The 9,330-nt window shown below is 44.6% G+C and overlaps 1 long non-coding RNA gene across 1 annotated transcript; it reads right to left on the bottom strand.

The window, feature by feature from the left end:
• Positions 1 to 508: 508 nt before the first annotated feature.
• Positions 509 to 2,458, bottom strand: LOC141278498 (uncharacterized). Its single transcript, XR_012331261.1, has 3 exons — positions 2,356 to 2,458; positions 1,494 to 1,672; positions 509 to 835 (listed from the first exon to the last, which is right to left on the bottom strand). It is a non-coding gene; the product is annotated as an uncharacterized lncRNA (long non-coding RNA).
• Between the last annotated feature and the right edge of the window lie 6,872 nt (positions 2,459 to 9,330).

The following is a 9,330-nucleotide window of genomic DNA, read 5'->3' as shown; positions in this document are numbered from 1 at the left end:
TCAAGGAAGCCTGGAGCATCCTGACACTGAATGCAAAATTGGGTGTGAACATGCACATTAAAAAAGAAAAAAATCTGGGAAAGGCATACATAACTTCCATTAGATTTGAGATTGGAAAAAAACAGTTAAGAACTATTACTTTGATATGAAAAACCTCCTTTCAGTTGAGCGGTAGCTCTTAGTCATGACATAAAACAGCTGATGAAAAAAACCTTTCAAAAGTTAAAACTTAGGGCTTTTTTGGGTGGCGTTTTTGATTCACAGAAGACTGATTTGACGACAGAAGCAGAAAGATGAAGGTTATTAATTTTCCATGTTTGCGACTGGAAAGTACAGAATGACAAAATCCACAGCACATTCTAACTAGTTATGTTACTGCAATTGAATTGCATGCACAGCAATGGCATTCAGGGATTTTGTTTGTTTCTTTTGTTAAGACCAAGAAGTTACACTTTTTTTTTTTTTTTTTTTGCGGTACGCGGGCCTCTCACTGTTGCGGCCTCTCCCATTGCAGAGCACAGGCTCTGGACGCGCAGGCTCAGCGGCCATGGCACACGGGCCTAGCTGCTCTGCGGCATGTGGGATCTTCCCGGACCGGGGCACGAACCCGTGTCCCCTGCATTGGCAGGCGGACCCTCAACCACTGCGCCACCAGGGAAGCCCAAGAAGTTACACTTTTTACACATGATTAGTTAGGTAAAAACAAGACTAGAAGTTTGTGCCAATGCCACTGACCTGCCTTGAAAGAGAGCAGGTTTCAGCCCGCACTCAGGTTTCTCTTTGTTAATATACGTGGTTCAGAAGCTTGGTCCGGTGGCCAGGGAGAGCTGACCCACTGCATGAGGAAACTTGGTTATTACCAGCCATTACCCACTAGTCCGTGCAGCAGAAGTAATTACTCAGTGTGCTTTGGCTCCCTGCAAGAAATCAGGGGGGCAGCAAGTATAATGGACATGAGCTTAAATGGAGTCAAAAGGCTCCTGGGCTGCACAGCCCCACGCCCCACATCACACATCCCACATCCGTCCCTAGAAGCAGGCTTTATACTAAGGACCTAGTGACCTTACCAGAGAAAACATAAATTCTCCAAGCCACAAGTCCTCATGGGCAAAATGGGATAACACCACCTACCCTGCTAATTTTCTATTATGATGACTCTATCAAACTAGACAATAGGCAGGAAATTGCCTTGGCAACTTTATAGCTTATATTACTGTTAACATGGATAGACAATTCAATACTTTATACATAACCATTTTTAAAAGCTCAGTCACATGATTATTCAAAGTTCAGCTGCCCTACAGTCATTTAGAGTATACATTATGTTAAAGCCATACATCAGAGGCACTACTTCTTCAGAGAGATGAATGGAGAGAAAGAGTAACTCCGGCTTTATGTAATCTTCTACATAAGGTCACATGAAAAGAATATCTCCACTGGACCTCAACTATTTGACATAAAATATAGACTAAATTATGAGCATTATTAGATACCTTTGGCCTCTTCAAATCACATGGTGTCTTGGATCTGCTGTGTGACATTGGAAAAGTAACTTCACCTCCCGCGTCCTCAGTCTTCTCATTTTAAAGGACTGGATTCTGGCTTATATGTTTGTCAGCTGTCAACTTCAGTAATTCCAGGTTAAATTTTATTCATAATCATCCCAATATGCCTGCTTTAGATGACAGAAAACTCAAAGAACTGGTCCACCCTTGGGACGTGGAGGACAGACACATACGGGGGGTTTGTGGGAATAAAGAGAGCTAACCAACGTGCTCTGCCAAAGGGCACCCTGGCACGATGGGAGCAAGTAAAAACAGAAGCTCACAGAACGTCTGCTCAGTCCTCACGTCGATTAAATAAAGACCTTGATATCTAAGACGTTAGGATTCTAACTTTATAAAATGAAGGTATATTATTTGTTATTTTTCAAAAGAAAATAGAAAAGCCTCCTATCCTGAAGGCAGTCCCTTTTGATCCAATCCACCCTGCCCCTCAAGTCTGTCCTGCACACTTGTCTGGCCGCTCCATTAACTAAGCTCGTCCAGGGCCACGTCCCTGGTACCCCTCCTACCAACCAAGGGAAATTTGGGGAGAAGCCGAGGGCCGGGTCTTGAGCACCCCTCCTTCCCCTTCCCCCTTCCTCCCCAGAAATCCATCCCGAGCCACCTGATGGCCCGGGCGAGGTCCCCCGGACGGCGCCCCTCGGACGGACGCTCGCGGGCTCGGGCGGGGCACTAGGTGGTGGCCACGTGCGCGCCGCCCCCGCCCCCGGCGCCCGGCAGCGGGGGACCCGGGAGCCGCCGCCGCCGCCCGCCGAGTCCCGGCGCGGAGAAGAGTACAAAGTCGGCGTACCTTCCTTCCTTCCCCGCGTCGCGTGATCGCCGCTGGGCTCGGCTCCGCTCGCGTCCCGAGGCTGGAGGCGGCCCGACGGGACCTCGGGGCTGCGACCCGACTCGGCCGCGCACAGGAAGCCCGCGCCTGCGAACGTGCGACCCTTTTATAACCCACTTGTGACTCATAACCGACCAGGCGCCTTTTCTGTAAACCCCCGCCTCGCCGCCCCCCCCCGCCCCCCCCGCCGCCTTCTGCCTGTTCTTGGAACCTACAGCTTGAAAACTTTTTTCTTTTTAAAGGAAAAGTCGAAAAAGCCCAGCGCGGGATTGGTGTTTTCCCCTTTCCCTTTCTCGTGGGTCATTGTGTGTGTGTGTGTGTGTGTGTGTGTTTGCTCTCGACACACGTCGTGTACTTTCCGGCCCCCGCGCTGCGAGGCTCGGACTCCAACCTTTGTTCTTAATGAAAAGGAAACGCATTCAAATGAGCGTTCAGTCGGCGGGCAGAGGGGAAGTTGCTAACTGGGTGACAGGGGTGTCTTTACACTATCCTTGCAGATGAGAAAGAATAGGGAGCAAGTGGGAGACCTTTTCTTCCCCAACGGAATCAGCTGGAGGCAAGCGGGTCCCAACAGAGGTAGACACGGTCAAGGGACCCCTCCATGTGACCCCCTCCCCTCAGTACCCTTCAGGAGTCAGCGTGTGGTTTGGGATGTACACCTGGGGTCTGAGTGCATTCGTGCCTTGCCTGTTACCCACATTTATACTTGAGGGTGGTAGGATATAGGGCCCCGACCTTCTTTAATTTTGGCCTCACCAATATTTTTTCGCCCACACCTCCTCCAACCCCCCATTCCCACTCTAAGGTTATATTCCTGGAGCACAAAGGACTTGAGTTTTAATTTTGCTTTCATTGTCTCTCTCTTCACTTTCTCTCATCCTGTCAAGAGCTGGGGGGCATTTTCCTGGAGCAGGTCCTTTGACACATTGGATGGAAATGAATAAAATCAATCTAAAACATGACACGTGTATACCGCAAGCCTCGTTGAGTAACTCATTTTTGAGCCTCAGTTCAATAAACTTGTAGACCATAAGAAGGAAGAAGAAAGAAATTTGAGGGGGAGGGAGGAGGGGAAAGTCAGGAATAGACTTGGCCCCATAGCCACGAGACTCATACCTTTTTGTGGCTAAGACAGGGCCAGGGCTGGATTCCAGCACAAGTCACCTATAGTGGGATCTCCAACCCAAGGTGGGGCAGGAGACATTTTAGAATAGTTTGTATTAAGCTGATATCAGAAAATTAGTTTCTAGAATGCCTGATGGCATGGAAGCTAGAAATGATGTAGTCAATTTACAGATGGCCCAGGTTGGTTAAGGAAGCTGGAGACATTTTAAAACCCTCTGTTCTGAATGCTTACATTTTCCCTATTCCTTGTAATTCGAAAAAGAATGATTATAATAACAAATAACATTTATAAAGCATTTACTATGTGCCAGGCCCTGTTCTAAAACTCCTTACATGTATTCATTCTTTTGGTCCTCAGTGTGATCGTAAGAGGGAGGGACACAAAGGCACAGAGAGATTAAGCCCTTTGCCTTAGGTCATAGTAAGAAGTCAAAAAGAGATTCAAACCCAGCTCTGCCTCAGGTGTATGTCTCCACAGTCCTGTCTCCCTGCCAGATCCATGTTGGTCCAGGAGCTGGAGAAGAGCGGTAAAGTGTGTGGTGGGGAAAGGAATCATGATCCCCACCAGGGTGGGCCATAACTCTGCTGCTTGTAGACACCTGCAAAGCCTGTCCAAATTCCCTTTTCTCATATTAGGTCCTAGTCTGGGATACACAGTAATGGTAGATAGGTAAATGTGTTTTTTTGTTTATTTAATTTTAATTATTTATTTATTTTTGGCAGCGTTGGGTCTTCGTTGCTGTGCGTGGGCTTTCTCTAGTTGCGGAGAGCGGGGGGCTACTCTTCGTTGCGGTACATGAGCTTCTCATTGTGGTGGCGTCTCCTGTTGCAGAGCACGGGCTCTAGGCGCACGGGCTTCAGTAGTTGCAGCACCCGGGCTCGATAGTTGAGCCTTGTGGGCTCTAGAGTGCAGGCTCAGTAGTTGCGGCTCATGGGCTTAATTGCTCCACGGCACGTGGGATCTTCCCGGACCAGGGCTCGAACCCCCGTCGCCTGCATTGGCAGGCGGATTCTTAACCACTGTGCAACCAGGGTAGTCTGTTAAATCTTTTTTTGAAATTGAACTGACTGACATTTTACACTAGTTCTAGCTGTGGGACCTGGGGATTAACCTCTCTGTGCTTCAGTTTCCTCATCTGTAAAATGAAGATAATAATGTCTTCCATTAGGGATCGCTATGGAGTGAATTGTTTCCCTCAAACTTTTTCCCCCAAATTCGTGTGTTTAAGTCCTAATGTGACTGTATTAAGAAATAGCGCCTGTGAGGAGGTGATAAAGGTTAAATGAGGTCATCAGAACCTAATCTGATAGGGCTGGTGCGCTTATGAGAAGAGGAAGAGATCCCAGAGCTCTCTTTCTCCACACTCACGCAAAGAAAAATTCAGCCAGGAGGAGTCCTCACCAGAAACTGAATCCTGCTTGACCTTGATCTTGGACTTTCCAAGCCTCCAGATCTGAGAAAATATATGTCTGTTGTTTAAGCCACCTGTCTATGGTATTTTGTTATGGCAGCCTTAGCAGATCAAGACAGGGATACAACGATTAAATAAGATGATGTATACACAGTGCCTGTTTCAAATGAGAGCTTGAGAAAGTAGGAGCCACTTGCTGGCACAAGTGTTGTTTCATGGATGTTGTTATGGGTTGAATTGCATCTCCCCTGAATTTATACATTGAAGTCCTAACCCCAGTACCTTAGAATGTGACCTTATTTGGAAATAGGGTCATTGCAGATGTAATTACTTAAGATGAAGTCTTAAGGTGGGCTCCTATTCCAATAGGACTGGTGTCCTTAAAAAAAATTGTCATGTGTAGAGAAAAAGATACACATAAAGGGAAGATGATATAAAGTGACACAGAGAGAAGATGACCATCTACACACCAAGGGCAGAGGACTAGACCAGATCCTTCCCTCACAACCGTCAGAAGGAGCCAACCCTGCCAATACCTTCATTTTGGACTTCCAGCCTCCATAATGGTGTAAGACAATAAAGTTCTGTTGCTGAGGACACCTAGTTTGTGTTACTTTGTTATGGTACCTCTAGCAAACTAATCCATATGTGTGTCCAGGGCTGATCTGGCTGGCATCCTTGTCCTTCTCCTCATGACTCATGTCCACCAGAGGCTGAGCAGACCAGTGACCTCCCAGATCACAGTGGTACTTGTTGATATTACTTATTATAGATAATGATGAATTGATTGTGGCAACTGACACAACTATATACCAATGAAGAAGTTTTGGTAAACACACCATAAGTTCATGAAATTCTGCAGAAACCACAACAATCACAGGGAATGATTAGGAACCAACCTACAACCTCTCTCCTTAAAAATTAATCATGGAAAAAATTAAAAATAATTCCAGGAAGCTTAGTATTAAACTCATCTTGAAGCTCAGCCTTTTGGAAGAATATAAGAAAGAGACATTTGTCAGAGTGGATCATAGTTTTTAGATGGTGGGTGAAGAAATAGACTGACATTTCAGGCTTGGCCAGCTTATGTAATGTAGCACAGGGTTTCAGTTGAATAATAAAATGGAGATAATCCACTACTCCATGAACTTGTGGATGCTTTCCGTTCCTGGGGATGTAACGGGTTGAATTGGCATCCTCTAGACCCCATCATTGGCACAACCATAATTAATGCCCAAGGCTAAATATTTGCCTGCATAAGATGTCCAGACTTAATGAATGGTGTTTGTTTTTCATACATAGAGCATAAGAAGTTGGGTTTTCTTCCTATCATAATTTAACTTTTATTCCTTTCACAGTTATAACGTCTTGGAAGTAAATCTGAAGTCTATGTTTTCCTACTGGCATTTCCTCTGTAAATGGGTTTCTGATTTAGAGTGTTACATGATACTCTTCAATGCTGGGATGCCTGTCTTCCCCTTCAGAGGATAAAGGCGTGTCCCCCTCTCCTTTTTAAATCTCTTTCCATTAAAGAGATGAAGTTTACAAATTACAATTAACCTTTCAACTTTGTCTTTCCCTTTCACCCCTTCCAAAAGCACAGTGGAATGAAGTCAGACGTCTAAATAAGAGAGTAGTGTTTGTTGCACTGAGTTACAGGCTCTGATTAGTTATGCCCTAATTGTCAATCATTTGTACGCACCAATTACCTCGTGAGAATCCTTTTGTCTATATATATGCTGCCTGCCTTCTGTAGATAACTTATTTTATAACCTTAATGTTTAAACTTTATGGTAATGAAAACTTTTTGCTCTTAGACAATTTCTCCTTTTTTATGTTTTGGGAAGCCAGGTTGTCACAGTGTGTTAGAAAATTTCAGGTAATAAAGGAAGGGTTAGAGTCTTGGGATTGAACGGAGATCCTAAAAATATTTTGGTTTATGAACAACATTGGCAGGGAACCATCCTGCTTCCCCATCTACCATCATCACATATAGAGAAAACTCCTCCAGCCACCCCCCCATGGCACTCCCTTCACTCAGTATCTGACCCCAGCCGAGCTCTTATCTCTACTGGCCTGGCCCAGCGTTCTTAGCGTCAGTTGGTGAATTGATGAGTCACTCGCAGTAAATCACTCTCCACTGACTTTTTTTTTTTTTCTTCTTCTCTGAAATGACCAGAGAGACTTCTCTGAGCACCAGCGCTATTGGTTCCTGTGTTCTGTTTCTGCCTGAAGACCAGTGTGAACAAACCAGGCCCTGGAACCATTCTGCAAACTCAGTGGTACTTTGATGTGTTAACAGTTGGCTTGGGCTGACATAAAAATTAATGTAGATTGGGGGGCCTAAAAAGCAGACATCGATTTCTCACAGTTCTGGAGGTTGGGAAGTACAAGATCAAGGTACCAGCCAATTTGGTTCCTGGTGAGGGCTCTCTCTCTTCCTGGTTTCCAGATAGCTAACTTCTTGCCATGGCCTCCCATGGGCTTTCCTCAGAGCATGCACATAGAGAGGGGTGTCTCTCTGTTTTATAGGACCACTAGTCCTGTTGAATTAGGACTTCACCCTTATGACCTTGTTTAACCTTAATTACCTCCTAAAAGCTCCATCTCCTAGTACAATTACATTGGGGGCTAGGGATTCAACATAGGAATTGACATATGTTGAATGCACTCATTGACTATCATAATGGTGTTTGGTTTTCTCTCTGTATTCTTTTATATAAATAAAATAATCTCAGTTTTCTCTTTTCAGAGATTTATTTTTAAATTAGTTAAATATTCCCAGTGGCTCTTTTGTACCCTCTTCTGCATCTCCAGGCCTGTTTTTTTTTGTTTTGTTTTGTTTTTTTGCGGTACGCGGGCCTCTCACTGTTGTGGCCTCTCCTGTTGCGGAGCACAGGCTCCGGATGCGCAGGCCCAGCGGCCATGGCTCATGGGCCCAGCCGCTCTGCGGCATGCGGGATCTTCCCGGACCGGGGCACAAACCCGTTTCCCCTGCATCGGCAGGCGGACTCTCAACCACTGCGCCACCAGGGAGCCCAGTCTATTTCTGTTTTGTAAATAAGTTCATTTGTATCTTTTTTTAGATTCCACATATAAGTGATATCATATGATATTTGTATTGCTCTGACTGACTGACTTCACTTAGTATGATAATCTCTAGGTCCATCCATGTTGCTACAAATGGCATTATTTAATTCTTTTTTATGGCTGAGTAGTATTCCATATATATATATATATATATATATATATATATATATATATATACACACATATATACATATAACATCTTCTTTATCCATTCATCTGTCAATGGACATTTAGGTTTCTTCCAAGTCTTGGCTATTGTAAATAGTGCTGCTGTGAACATTGGGGCACGTGTATCTTTTCAAATTAAACTTTTCTTCAGATATATGTCCAGGACTGGGATTGCTGGATCATATGGTAACTCTAATTTTAGTTTTTTTTTTTTTTTTAGCTGTACGTGGACCTCTCACTGTTGTGGCCTCTCCCGTTGCGGAGCACAGGCTCTGGACACGCAGGCTCAGCGGCCATGGCTCACGGGCCCAGCCGCTCCACGGCATGTGGGATCTTCCCGGACCAGGGCGTGAGCCTGTGTCCCCTGAATTGGCAGGCAAACTCTCAACCACTGTGCCACCAGGGAAGCCCTAATTTTAGTTTTTTAAAGAACCTCCATACTGCTCTCCATAGTGGCTGTACCAGTTTACATTCCCACCAGCAGTGTAGGAGGGCTCCCTTTTCTCCACACGCTCTCCAGCATTTATAATTTGTAGCCTTTTTGATGATGGCCATTCTGACTGGTGTGAGGTGATACCTCATTGTAGTTTTGATTTGCATTTCTCTAATAATTAGCGATGTTGAGCATCTTTTCATGTGCCTGTTGGCCCTCTGTATGTCTTCTTTGGAGAAATGTCTATTTAGTTCTTCTGCCCATTTTTTGATTGGGTTGTTTGTTTTTTCGTTATTGAGTTGTATGAGGTGTTTGTATATTTTGGAAATCATGCCTTTGTTGGTCACATTGTTTGCAAGTATTTTCTCCCAGTCCATAGGTTGTCTTTTTGTTTTGTTTATGGTTTCCTTTGCTGTGCAAAAGCTCATAAGTTTGATTAGGTTCCATTTGTTTATTTTTACTTTTATTTCTATTGCCTTGGGAGACTGACTTAAGAAAACACTGCTATGATTTATGCCAGAGAATGTTTTGTTTTTTTTTTATGCCAGAGAATGTTCTCTTTAGGAGTTTTATGGTGTTATGTCTTATATTTAAGTCTTTAAGCCATTTTGAGTTTATTTTTGTGTATGGTGTGAGGGAGTGTTTTAACTTTATTAATTTACATGTGGCTGTCCAACTTTCCCAACACCACTTGCTGAAGAGACTGAC

Source organism: Tursiops truncatus, chromosome 4 (genome assembly GCF_011762595.2).
Source record: "Tursiops truncatus isolate mTurTru1 chromosome 4, mTurTru1.mat.Y, whole genome shotgun sequence".
Classification (NCBI taxonomy): domain Eukaryota; kingdom Metazoa; phylum Chordata; class Mammalia; order Artiodactyla; family Delphinidae; genus Tursiops; species Tursiops truncatus.
Note: the sequence above shows the minus strand (reverse complement) of the source record. Positions and strands in the feature narration are given on the sequence as shown.